Source organism: Lactuca sativa, chromosome 9, assembly GCF_002870075.4.
Source record: "Lactuca sativa cultivar Salinas chromosome 9, Lsat_Salinas_v11, whole genome shotgun sequence".
NCBI classification, from domain to species: domain Eukaryota; kingdom Viridiplantae; phylum Streptophyta; class Magnoliopsida; order Asterales; family Asteraceae; genus Lactuca; species Lactuca sativa.
In genome coordinates this window covers 69,355,589-69,370,287 of record NC_056631.2, presented here as the reverse complement: position 1 = coordinate 69,370,287, position 14,699 = coordinate 69,355,589, and positions in this window count along the sequence as shown.

Sequence of the window (14,699 nt, the reverse complement as noted above, 5' to 3'; positions counted from 1 at the left end):
ATGGTTTCCAACCCAAAGAGGTTTTCTCAGAAAAAGTTCCCTGTAGCCAAGAACCGAAACTGGCAAGGAAGCTACAGCTCAGATAAGGCGAAAGAGGATAACAAAAGAAATCCTCCGAATGAAGTAGAGAAGAAGGAGAGCAAACTGGTAGGAGAATCTGGATATGATTGCAAATTCTGCCATGGCAAAAACCACTTGGCCAAAGATTGTGTGTTAAGAAAGCTGCCAGAAAAGGAGGGTGAAGATGATGAAGCATATCATATGCACAAGCTGGAGGAGATAAAGAAGAAGAAAGCTACTAACAATTCTATGAATGCTATTGTATCATCAGTTGAGGTTTCAGATGCTTACAGGATTGGTCTGGAAAAAATTGAGTCCTTTATAAAGTCCAAAGACCATAAGGAATTGCTTAGGAATTTATTGGATGAAAATGACAAATTAAACATAAAGACCAAAACCATGCAGAAATTTAACTCATTGAGTACCAAATTAAGTTTAGAAAATAAGATGAATGTGGAAAATACTTTTGAATTTGATGAGGACAGTGATATGAGTGAAATTTATGAATGTGTTGAGGTTGACTACTCTGAATTCATCAAAAGCGAACCCAAACCAGCAAAAACTCTCATATCTGAAAACTCAATTGCTTTTGCTCGAATGTCCAAGGACAAGTCCAAAGTCCTTAAGGAAAAGGTAGTGGTATACAAAAAGGTGCAAACAGTACCTAATCAAGTCTATGCCACCACTTGACTTACCAAGAAGCAAACTGTTGAGCTAACTTCTTTGGGAGATGAAGACAATGTTGATGGGTGTGATAACGTTTTTTGGTTTGCTCCCATTGACAATGCAGATGAAACAGTAGGTCTGTCAGAGTAAACCTCATGGAGAGTCAAGGGTAGATATGTGGTTGAACCTCTCAACAAGCCTTCAAGCTTTGATAAGCCAAGTACAATTGGTACTAAAGAAATTCAAGGTGAACTGAATAAAGTATCTAGAGAATCATCTCCAAGCGAAGCGTGTGAAGATGAACCGAAACCAAAGGAAAAAATTCACAAATCTCAAAAACAGCTTGATGAGAAAACACGTCAAAGGAATAGAAGGTACCAAAAGAATCTCAAAGAGAGAAAGCAGTTTTGGAATTCTCAAAATGCTAATCACATTCACAAGGTATCGAATCCACAAGTGAAAGTAATCCCTCAGGAAAAAAAGGTCCATGTACTCACTGTCAGTCATGCAGCCAAATAAACTGAAGAAATAGTTTCGGTGCTGAATCAAGCAAAAATATGAACCGAAAGACTAGCTTCGGTTGTAAAGTCGATCAGCAACCGAAGTCGAACCCAGTCAAGGATAACAAAGGAAAGGGAAAGCTAGTCTCGAACCCTAAATTTCATACCAAGAAGACATTCGCTAACCCTAGGAGTCTAAAGAAAAGCTTAACTAAGAATAAAAGCAAAAATAAAAAGTCAGCTTCAAATAAACCAAAACAAGAAAACAACAAAATCAAAGTTTTTACCATCAAAAGAAAATATGAAACCACGTTAATAAAAACAACATATATGGTTGATCTTTCTGTTGCAATTCCTTGTCCTGTAAAAGGCTCACGAGAACCCAAGAAACTTTGGGTTCCTAAATTTGCTTAATTTTTGCAGGTTATTACTGACGAGCAGTTCGATGATGAATGGTACATTGATAGTGGCTGCTCACGTCACATGACAGGAAGGAGGAAAGAGCTAAGGGAGTTTCGGTCCCTTAAGGATGGTGGATGTGTCAAATACAGGAATCATTCATATCGCATGATCAAAGGCTACAGAATGATCACAAATAGAGAATTCTCAATCTGAAAGATAGCATATGTAGAGGGATTACAACACAATGTCATAAGCGTATCTCAATTGGTTGTAGGAATTGGCTTGAAAGTATCATTCGATGATGAAGGTTCTGAGATTGTCGAAAAGAAGACGAAGATTGTCCTGTTGAAATCCAAGCGCAAAGGAGATGTGTATCCTCTAAATCTTAACCCAATTCGAGGAAAGCCCATTGTATGCTTCTTGTCAAAAGCACACTCTAACGAAAGTTGGCTCTGGCACCGAAGGCTCTCACATCTCAACTTCAAGGATATCAATAAGTTGTTATCAGTGATCATGTACGAGGACTTCCCCTTCTCAAATTTGATAAGGAACACTTGTGAGCTGCATGCGAAATGGGAAAGCAAAACCGAAAGAGTCACCCCACACGTGTTAACACAAAGATCATTGAACCACTGGAACTTCTACTCATCGACATGTGTGGTCCATCAGCAATTGAAAGCATCGGTGGTAGTAAGTACATTTTGGTAATTGTTGATGACTTTTCACGTTTCACTCGGGTTTTCTTTCTTAAAAAGAAATTAGAGGTGAATCCTAAGCTCAAAGTGTTCATAAAGCAAGTGGAACTTCAACTACGAAAGATGGTTAGAAACATCCGAAGTGACAACAGGCTGGAATTTAAAAATCAAGAGTTCGAAGAATTTCTTGTTGATAAGGGAGTATCTCACAATTCTTCAGCACCCTACACTCCAAACCAGAATGACATAGTTGAAAGGCGAAACCGCTCTTTATATGAAGCAGCCTGAACCATGCTTAGCTTCGCTTCCGTACCATTGTACTTCTGGGCTGATGCAATAGCTGTTGCCTGCTATACCTAGAACCAATCCTTCCTCAACAAACGATTTTCCATCACTCCGTACGAGATATTAAACAATCACAAACCGAATGTCAAGTTCTTCCATGTGTTCGGTTCAAGGTGCTTTATTTTCAACTCCAAAGAGAACCGAAACAAGTTCAATGTGAAGGCAGATGAAGGGATCTTCCTTGGTTACTCACTAACTTCAAAGACATATAGGGTTAGGAATAAGCATTGAAAGAAATTGAAGAAAGCTATTATGTCACATTTGATGATGACTACGTAAAGAAACTTCAATCCAGTAAAGGACCTACAGAGGAAATATTTCCAACTTCAGGTCAAGTCTCGGTCCCTATTTCCAATTTATTTGAAGAGTATATGTTGGTCTTTTATGAACCAGAGAGAGCAATTAATTCTGAGACAAAGGCAACTGACAATAAGAACGACAACTTGAAGAAAATTATCTATGAAGCAGGGAAAGAAATGGATAGCGAACATCAAAGACCAACTGAACAGCCAGGTCCAAGCGAACCTCTAAAAGAAAGTCCTATATTCCATGGGGAGGGTTCATCCACGTCATGCAACCCCGATTCGTCTTTCCAGGAGGGATATCCATCACCAACAAAGACCCATGACATCCCATTCAAGGGGGAGAATTATGATCCTGATGTTGAAATCGTTGTGTCATTCGAGGGGGAGAATCATAATATGAATGATGATTCGGATTTTCAATCAGAATTGGAAGAGGAAATCAATGCCGAATTGGATCCAGCCTATGATCCAAACTACCCTCCTCTCACAAAATGGACAAGAGATCATCCAAAAACTCAACTAATTGGTGAATCATCTGAGGGAGTTCTTACTCGGTCTCAATTAAAAGCCAAGAAAACTGCTATGTTCTCTCAAGTAGAATTTTGCATGTTTAACTCATTCGTCTCAAAAATAGAACTAAAAACGGTCAATATTGCACTCGATCACTCAGATTGGGTACAGGCAATGCAAGACGAACTTCATGAGTTTGAGCGAAATCGAGTTTAGAGATTGATTCCCATACCAAAGGATGCATCAGTCGTTGGCTTAAAATGGGTTTTCAGAAACAAAATGTACAAAGAAGGGAATGTGATTCGTAAGAAAGCGAGGTTGGTTGTGAAAGGATATTGTCAGGAAGAAGGAATAGACTATAAAGAAACCTTCGCTCTAGTAGCAAGGTTAGAATCAGTGCGAATCTTTCTGGCATATGTTGTACACCAAAACTTTGAAGTATTTCAAATGGATGTCAAGTGTGCATTCCTGAATGGAGAACTTGAGGAGACTATATATGTTGAGAAACCACTAGGTTTCATAAACAAAAAGTATCCTGATCACTGCTATATTCTGGATAAAGCCGTCTATGGGTTGAAGCAAGCTCCTAGAGCCTGGTATGAAACCCTTACTCGACTTCTAAAAATGTCCAAGTTTAAAAAAGGTTCAGTTGATCCAACCTTCTTTCGTAAGAAAGAGGGTGACCACTTAATGATCGTCCAAATTTATGTCGATGACATCATCTTCGGTTCCACGAATCCCAGCCTAACAGCTGAATTCAGGAAATTGATGGAGACTAAGGGAGCGTTTTCTTCGCAGAATGTTTTTGGAAGGAATGAAATTTATCAAAACAATTAGAATCTGAAGGAATTGGAATCTGAATGTATTAGGAGCTGTAACGCGTTTGGTTGACATGGAATGTAATATGTTTTTTGTTTGGTATGCTGATTTCAGAAATGAATTGGAAAATAAATTTTGTACTATGACAGAAATACCCTTAATAATATTTTGCAACTAATTATATTTTTTTAATAACATGACGCTCGTTTATTTAATTACAACATTTTTATTGAATTCTTCATCAAAATTTAAATTTAAAAAAAACAAGTTTATCAAATAGAAATGTCGATGAAATTGAAAAACTAAACAATTTGTCAACTTTATTTTTGTGAAATTAGTGGTTACTAATAATGGATTTTAAATAATTTAAGGATTTTTTTTCATTTTCTCCAAGAATGCAAACATAAATGAAAAAAGAGGGGAAACAGAAAAAAGTTATAAGTAAAATAAAACAGGCAAAAGTAACGTGGATGTTTTATTTATTTATTTACTATTATTATTATTATTATTATTATTATTATTATTATTATTATTATTATTTTTAAACTTATCTCATAGATAACTGGAGGATAATGAGGATAATGTGTAAGTTAAAATAAAGATAATGAATTGAATTTACATTCTTGATGCACCGTGGAGGAATTAAAATTCTTTTAAATGGAGAATTAAATGATAATTATGGAAATCTAATTTCATTCCTTTGGTAACCCAAACATAATCTCCAAATGATTTTAGTTTCCAATTCCTTCTAATTCCTTAAGAATCATGTGAAACAAACGCACCCTAAGTTTGAGATGAGCTTTATGGGTCTAATTAACTTTTTCCTTGGCTTGAATATTAGACAGGGACCCGAAGGCGTATTTATCAATCAGGAGGCTTATACGAAGACCTTACTAGCTAAGTTTGGCATGATGGGTGATTCTAGAGTACAAGTTCCCATGGCATTTGGAACGAAGTTAACACCATATTTTGAGAAACCGACTGTTGATATGACCCTCTATCGGCAAATGATAGGATCTCTGATGTATCTAACAGCCAGTCGACCAGACGTTATGTTTTCTGTTTGTTACTATGATAGATACCAGGCTAACCCATGAGAACCTCATATGGTGGGGGTTAAGAACATCTATAGATATTTAAAGCGAACGTCATCTCTTGGTCTGTGGTATCCTACTAAATCAGGATTTTTCATACAAGCATTCTCTGATGCCCATCTTGGAGGATGCGGTTTGGACCGAAAGAGCATTACAGGAAGATGTCAATTCCTCGATGGTAAACTCGTCAGCTGGCAGTCTAAGAAACAAACATGTGTTTCGCTCTCTACAGCCAAAACTGAGTATATTGTTGCAGCATCTTGCACTTCCTAAGTCATTTGGATCCAAAGCCAATTAAGAGATTATGGTCTGAATATGAAGAATATTCCTCTTTATTGCGACTCTAAAAGCGCCATCAGAATCTGTCATAATCCAGTGCAACATTCCAAGACGAAACATATAGCACTAAGATATCACTTCATCAAGGACCACGTAGAAGATGGGAATGTTGAAATTCACTTCATTCGATCCTCCGATCAATTGGCTGGCATCTTTACTAAGGCCTTGCCTAAAGCATCGTTTAATAAAATACTACAAGGCTTAGGAATGATGGAAGTAGAGTCAGTTCCAAAACCACACTCGTTTCATTAAGTATAACATTCACTTTCGCTTTCTTAAAATTTTCTAACAACCGAAATGAGCGGAACGCTCGGTCTATTTCGGCTCCTAATTTTATGGGAACCGAAATGAACCAAAAGCTCGTTCTATTTCGCCTCTTAAAATTTTTCAAAGCAAGCGATCGTTTCAAGTTTAAGGTTTGGAACTCACATATCCTTAGTATACTATGTATATCTTTTGTTTTATGTCTTCAATTCATTACCAAAATTCAAAAATATTTTTATTTTCAATTTTTATTTCTTTTTCAGAAAATGCATGAAACTCAAAAATATTATCTTTTATGTTTTTATTTCTTTTTTAGAAAATGCAAAAAACTCAAAAATATTTTCTTTTCTATTTTTATTTCTTTTTCAGAAAAGTTTCATAAAATCCAATAATATTTTCTTTCTATAATTCAGTATCATAGATTTACTTTCATGATGGAGACTGGGGCAGGTATAACACTCTTTATCTATGTACTAGCTAAGTGTCCCTAGAAGAATGTTGTTGCATGTCGACCGAAGCCTCCAAGACATTGAGTGAAGCTTTACTGATTTGATATATACCAGTCGTTTCTTCCCAATTAAGCTGATAAAATCACTCAAGTCATGAGCTACCTTACTCTTCTTATATTGAGTTAAGAGTTATCTGCTTGGTCTATTTTAATAGCATAGGTACTTTCGGTTCTTTAACCACCTATTATTATTTCTCCATCTCATTTCGGTTCATAATTGTCACCCTTAAGACTCTCAGCTTATACCACTAAGGTTTATGATTACTAAACATCTGTGTTGATGATCTTAGTTTCGTTTCACCCCGTACTAAGTGAGACCCAAAAACCAATACCTTAAATGAATTGTCGGTATGTACTTTGAAATCTTTTTATTTTTGTGAGATCTTTATGAATTATCTAACACCAAGATTTTTCTTCCAAAAAGATCCTATTTTTTTTTAAGATTACAACCTCATTCTCACCGAGTCACTAAATATATTATCTCACCTACTTGTTCAATAGGCCACACTGGTCTCATAAGTACTTCATCCCACTTTCGGTCTTATGTCAAGCGCTGAAGTTCGGGTGAAGCGATGCCATCCTTTATAGCTTTAATTTGAAAAAGATGCCTTTCAATGTTTCTTAATAAACATTTGATCGTATTTCAACGGGAAACCACACAGACACTTCTAAGTCTCTCTTGACTTTGAAGGAAGCGATTCATGCCCGGGATCCATAGTTTCGTGTCTATATAGACATCACTTAAATCCCACAAATAATTTGCTTTATTTCTTTTCAACTGGCACACTCTTGCACAAAGATCTTTATGATCTTTCACAAGTCTTGATCGTGGTACAAACTGGTATTTCTCAAATACCGCGTTCGGTTCAATTTGCTTTGGTGGTAAACTATATCGGGAGCGAAGGGTAAATCCATATGAAGCGAAAGATTGAATCGACATTTCAGAGGGAATTTGGATCGTTTCAAAATTTAAATAGAAGATGAAAGGATAAGGTTTTAAAGGCACGTGAATTTGAATCGTTTCCACTCTCACGCCGCCTGACACACTTCTCGGGATAATAGTTGTCAAATTTCAGGCGATACGTCAGCGGATAGTGCACTTATCACTTCGGATCTTTCTCTTACATGGTAATGGTATAAAGAGATTTATCAATTTCTGTTTATACTTTTATCACTTCCAAATCCTCTCAAAAGCTATACGGTGTATTCTCTCTCTACTATTCATCTTCCTCTTCAAGATCATCAATGGCGGATATCTCTTCTGTTCATGAACAAACTGCTCAGTCATCTCTTCTCACAATCAAACCAAATCAGAATCTCATCATTGATGTATCACTGTTCCAGTATGATCCATACATGCTGTAAGTGGTTGAATGCCTCAAATATTCACCACTTGTTGTTGCACTGACGAAGGTGGAGTACGTTCCGATGTCGTTGCTTTCTCAAGTCTACTCCACTTCTATCTATGACAAGGTCAAGGAGAGGATCTTCTTTGAGATCTTCAATCACAAAGCTTCAATTTCCAAAAATAGATTCTGCTTGTTACTAAGGATGGTTGTCGGTGACTCCATGATCAGCCCTGATACCGTTTCGACTACTCAACTCTTCACAATGTTCTATGATATGGGGTATACTGAGGTTCTTACTACTGTTACAAATTTCGGGAAGTCATGCCTTCCTCCTCAGTGGAATGGACTTTTTACCCTCTTTTTCAGAGGCTTACCGGAGAAGGTTGCTGGTTCTGATGGGGTGATCAAGGCGTTTATGACCCTTCTTTATGGTCTGTACCATGGGGTTAACATGGACTTCAGATCCATCTTATGGTCGCAGCTGGTTCAAAGTCTCAGTTCTGGTTCTCGCTACTCTGAAATCTCCTGTGCTAGGTTTTGGACCCTAGTCACTCACTAGCCGATGGAGAAATTTCAAGTTCCAACAATGGATGACTCCTTAATGTCATCGATTGCGACTTTTCACACGACGAAGATCATCGTTTCTGATCCATCGAAGTTTTTCTTTATTGGTTCGGTTTTGGAGTCAATGTACTGTTGTGTCTCCACTGAAAGCTAACTGATGAATGAGTACAAGAAACTCCCTTCTTCAGGTCCAAGGCAACTTACTCCCAAAATGCAAAGTTCGCTGGACGCAACAGACAAACCAGCGAAACGAGGGAAGAAACCGAAAAAGAAAGGGGATAAGGAAGGTCAACATTCTAAAGTTTCTACTCCCAAGAAGCGAAAGCCTGAGAAAGCCACTCCTTCGGCTCCAAAGAAACGTAAGACAAAGAAGAAGGCGCAAAATCCAAAGGCTCCTTCATCAAGTGACTCAAACTATGTTCCTTCTGATCCACAGCCCGAACCCGAATCTGGTGATGATGATGTCTCTCAACATGAAAGTTCGCTTAGAGGTAATTCGCCTCCTCCCTCACCAAATCATGAAGGTTACTGAAACTCACCGTCTCCTTCCCCTACTCAATCGGTTCCAATTACTATTGGTCCTTGTCCTCCTCCCATTTCTTCTTCGACTACAACCTCAATTCCCATTCCAACACCTTTATTCACTGAGGTTACCACAACCACAACTACAACCACTACCCCCACCACTCAACCTCAAGTTTGTGTCAACGTATCTGATACGGGGGCACCTACTTCAAAATTTGAACCACCAGTTACTTCAAAACCTTTATCCCCACCTCCCTCACACGAATATGACATTGTTCTTGGTGGAGCAGAAATGGAGTTTTCTTCGGTTTATTTTAGCCCATATCGTGTTCAAAGCGATGATGACGATGATGCTCCGGTCACAAAGAAGCATCTAAAGAATCTGAATGACAAGCTTGATCAGATGCTCTCTTCTTTCTCCTCTCCTCCAACTCAGGCATATTCTGAAGCTGCAATCAAGGCTCTATTGGCAACCTTTGTCAAAGAGCATGACACTACCATGTCTAATGTTGTTAAAGCTGTGGATGCTTCCACTTCTTCCTACCAGAAATCTTCTATGAAAGTTGATGAATCCACAAAAGATTGCAAGCAGGCGACCGCAAATGTCGAAAAACTAAATCCTTGATGCTCATGTTTTCCTTGATTTCCTTTAGGCTGCCGCACAGAAGAATGCTCAGATGGTGACTGCTTCGGTTGCTACTCTTACCAGCTCGCTTCAAGCTGAAAAGAAGCATTTTGAGGTAGCATGCCACGCCATTAAATCATACTACACTGAGCTTTAATCTTCCATCAATCAGCGTCTTGATAAACTTCAAGTTGACCTAGCCACGGAGAAGAAACTCATGGATGAACTAGCTTTCAAGACCACTAAAGTCAAAACTCAAGCTCTGAAGCTCAACTGGGCTTTAAAAGAGAATGACGAACTCAATTCAGAGCGAGCGATCATTAAGAGTAGTGTTGGTGATGTACATTCCATTCTTCTGCATCTTCTGGAAGCACATGACTCAGTTCTTACTATCTTGGTTCGATGCCACTTGGCTAAGAGGTTGAGACCTGCTTTAGATATTCTAAGCAGGATTGAAGGTGTTCCGGAGACTATACTCCCTCCGAAACAAGGTGGAGAATATGCTTGCCAAGGTCAATCTCAACAACCTCCAATGAGCAAACCCATTCCACAACCAAAAGTCACTGCTGAACCGAAGGGTAATGAAGCTTCAGGCAGTATGAAGGACAAACAAAAGAAACAAATTGGTGATGATCATGATGATGAAATCGAATATGTGACCGAAAGCGAAGGAAAATCCTCGTAAGGCAAAAGAAGAAATTGAAAGAGAAAAGAAGCAAAAAGAAGCGAACGATGCCATGGAACGAAGGAAATCCATATTCCCTCTATGGACGATGGAAAAACTTCTGAAGGAGGTGATTGAATCGCCAAGCACTCATTGGATCGAACCAGTCCTTTCGTTCAATCTTGAAAATTCCAAGGATTCGCAGTGTGACATGCCGAACACCCGAAAGGCATTTGTATTTCATTGCTTTGAGTCAACTTTTTCCATCCCTTCTCCTGACCCGAAGGTTGATCGAGACCTGATCGAGTATTATTTTACATTTTCTCAACCACAACACCTGACTTGGAGTAATCAGAAGATCACAACCGTCAAGGTGTTGAAACCTATTTCGACAGGGAAGTTCATCAACATCAAATTCAAAATGACCCAAGGCTTAGACAGTTCGGTCCATATCATTTCTGTTGCAGATCTGCCGAATATGAATCCTGATGACTGGATCCTTCTGAACATCATCTAACTGACAAATCAACAAGAATATGAGCCAATCATTGATCATATCAAGCAAATGCTGGTGTGCTATATTCTTGAATTCGCGAAGATGGACCAGGGATCGCCTCTGCCCAGAGAAAGAAGCCCACTATCAAACCAATTGGGAAGGCAAGCGACATCAATGTGATGATGAAGGGGAAGATCGATCCACAGTTCCACACAGTCATGTTCACCAGGGGCGAAGGTCAAAAATGCATGTTCGCTCTTGCTGACAAACACTTTTTCCCCACCTCATGCTTGGAGCATATTCTTGAGATCATATACAGGTGCGATCAGAACAGTGATTCAGACAAGAAGCTGTATTCAGATATGCTTCGGTGGTATATCAATTTTCGTCAAACTTTACTTGCCCTCATACCGAAGCTATTCAAGACTATGAAGAAGACCACCATCACTCAACCGAAGTGATCTTTCGCCTCAATTGATGCAAAGGGGGAGATTGTTGAATCCAAGTGATTGTGTCATTGGGCTTTGTAGTTCGCTCCATTAGTATTCTCGGGCTAGGCCTGTCCAACCGTGATATATTTAGGGTTTAGTAAATATATAGTGCATGCATGCATTATGTAGATCATGCTTTTCTTGAGAATTATTTTGCTTATCGTACTGTAACCCTAGCCTATCTCTACAATAGCAATTCACTTTGAATTCTTCTGAGATAGAGCATATTAATCACTCGACACATGTTTGATTCATCTTTGTGTTTATAGTTTTCTACTCTTGTCATTATCCTTTAATATTTGTTTGAATCTATCGATCTAAGAGAAGTTTATACTCATCATCTTGTTTATAGGTTCATATTAACGATAATGAACTTAAAAATAAGTTATACTTAAAGCACAATAAGCATGACTCAACTTACAAGTGGTTTAGTGAGAAATCAGACATTGCAGGGCATAACTTATACACCAAAAGATCAATTTTTCTGGGCATTCTGGCGCTCTGGAGCTTCGCTACTAGCCCTTAGGAAGTGCTACAACAAGTCCTAGGGACGTTGGGGGGTTTAGGAGATAATAAAATGGAAAGGTGTGAAGAAATGAGTGAAATTTGGCTCTATTTATAGGCTGCCCAAGGGCCTCTCACACAGTGAGCTTACGTAGGCACCAAGGCTTCGTCTGGTGCTGACATGTGGTGTAGGACGCAGGAAAAACTACCGATCTTAAAAAATTCATAACTTTAGCATATGAGATCTGTTTTTGAAATTATTTATATCTACACATAGGTATTTCTAGGTACTACAACTTTCCTTTTGACCCCATCGGCTACTTCTTGACCGGTCTTATATTTAAGAGTCTGAGAAGATTACATTGTTAATGACCGAGTAAAATTCATAACTTCTACATACGGACTCCGTTTTTTACTGTCTTTTTAATGTTGACTTCCTACTAATGAGATACTTAATTCTCATTTAGATCATTTCATATAAAATTGACCGATCTAAAATTCAATTTCTGTGCCTGCACTGTTATACTTAAACTTCGAAAAATAATAACTTCCTCTACTGAAGTCAGACTTGGACGTTCTCTATATGAACACTCACAGTTTAAAGAATAATATGACTTTATTTTAGATTACTAAGGCTAAAAAGTAATTTATCAAAAATTCATTTTTTACGTTACGTAGAGTCATGCAGGTTTAATCGCTAAACTTCAAAGAAGCATAACTTCTTCATTCGAAGTCGGATTTTAGCGCTCTGTATATGTACGGAATCCTTATCACATATACTATAACTTTGTTAAGATTATTTGTCATAAATAATATTCTATCAAAAAGTCATTTTAACTCTTGTTATCTCTAAATTGTCAAGCCCAAATCTGTCGGCGTTACTGTAAAAGTTTGTAGGGAGTAGTAATTGGGCATCAAAAGTCTCTTGTTGAATGTTTACATTATCAACCCCGTTTTCTTATGGACTATCTATTAGGAGCTTGGTTACCAATGTTAGGTATCAATTTTTAAATCTCGAGTCATGGAGTTCGTTGTAAGTATCTCGAGTGTTTTGTCAGGTGGATGTACACATGAGCTGGTGAGGGGTTTGGTTGCAATGTCAGAATTATTGGATTCACTATCCACATGCTCATGGGGGCAGCATGTTGGTGATGATTTTTCAGGAAGTTAAGAGTATATTTAAGGTTTTTCGAGCATATTTTTGGATTTAGGATTTAGTGAAATTCATGATCATGATGTTTGAGTATTCTTTCTACATGGTTTGGTGGTGTTCCTAGTCAGGGAAGTAAGGGTAGGTTCGACGATTGGATGATTGTCAGTCTTAGGGTAAGGTTTCTGATGTTTATATTGATGGGTTCCCTGTTTCAAGGAGTATAGTGACGAAGTTAGTTTGTGGTTGTAGTTCTGAGAGTTCCCAATTTGAGTGGTTTTCTCTTGAAGATGGGTCATACAGTTAGGAAGAGAAAGACAGTTCTTACGGTTGAGTATTTTCAAGTTATTAGGTTGTTTGTTATTAGTTGTGGGTTTCCGAGTGGTCCTTCGAGTTTTCTTTATAAGATTCCTTGATTTCTAAATTGTTAAAGGGAGCTTATGGAATATATTGGCGTTGTTTCAAATATTCGAACCAAGAAGGATTGCGAGGATGAAATCTAGTTTAAGTGGGGGAGATTTGTAACATCCTGTTTCAAGAAGTCTATTAATTCAGGATTTTGAACAATAAATGGACCAAGTAAAGGCATTGGACTTCAGGAGAATATGATTTAGACCCTACTAGATGTTGATAATATTGGTTATGAGATCCAAGCCCTCGGATTTTGTTTTGGTGTCAAAGGGTAAAATAGGAAAATTGATGTTTTAGACTTCTTTCATGAAATACGGATTTTAGTTCTGTATGTTTCAAGCAAAAAGTAATTAGATATGATTTTGGGGATCTCCAATACCTTTCCATGCATATACTTAAACACCGAAAAAGGAGTTGAAACGAATAAGTTATAGTTGTTTGAAGTTGAAGTGGAAATTGGGGGCTTTTGATTACGCATGGCGTAATTTAAAGTTACGCAAAGCGTAACGAGGGTTTAATGAACTATGCAGGGTGTAATTTATGTTATGTAGGGCATAATCTGGGCAGGTCAAAACCCTAAATCTTCGGTTTTGAACCCTATTTAAGGGCTCTAACTTATGGGAAACCCTCTCATTGCCAGCCTTCATCACCTAAGATCATTCCTTGAGAGACCCTAGCCTTTTCTCACTTGTTTTGAGCCTTGGCATAATTTATGAGCTTATTTCTCTATTAAAAGGTTGAATATATAAGAGCAAGGTAGTGGAAAAGTGTATAGAAGAAGAGTTCAAGCATAGATCCACCAATATTACATTATTCATGCACCATTGTGAGTAAAAAGCTTCTAACTTGCTCATTGGTTTTATAGATGTAGTTATTTGTCATATTTTCCACTTTTTTCGTCATTATAGTTCATAAAGTTTAGATCTTTAAATTTTGTGACCTTGTTATGGATACAGTTGGAAACTTTATCCATCTAAACATCATCTTGTTTCAAATATGAAGGTTGGAGACTTGGACTTAATGGATTAAGTTAAGAAAGATGCATATTTGGTACCTTTGCAGCTTAAAGACTAGATCTTTGTTGTTTGGACCATCTTAATGGATAAAGTTAGAAACTTTATCCATTATGGAGCTATTAGGAACCTGACCCGAGATTTGAGTGAAATGTCTTAATGTATAAAGGACTTAAAAATGGATTCTGGCAACTACTTAGTTACGTATGGCGTAACCTTGGATTATGCAGTGCATAACGTGATCTTGCACCATTTTCAGTGGGAAGGATCTACGCATGGTGTAGAACTAAAGTAAGCATGGCGTACGATCAGAAGTTGTTATTGGTCATTTTTAAGTATTAGGTCAAGTGGGGTGGGGTCTAGCCTTGGAAATCATAAAATGGTCTTTTACCCTACAAAG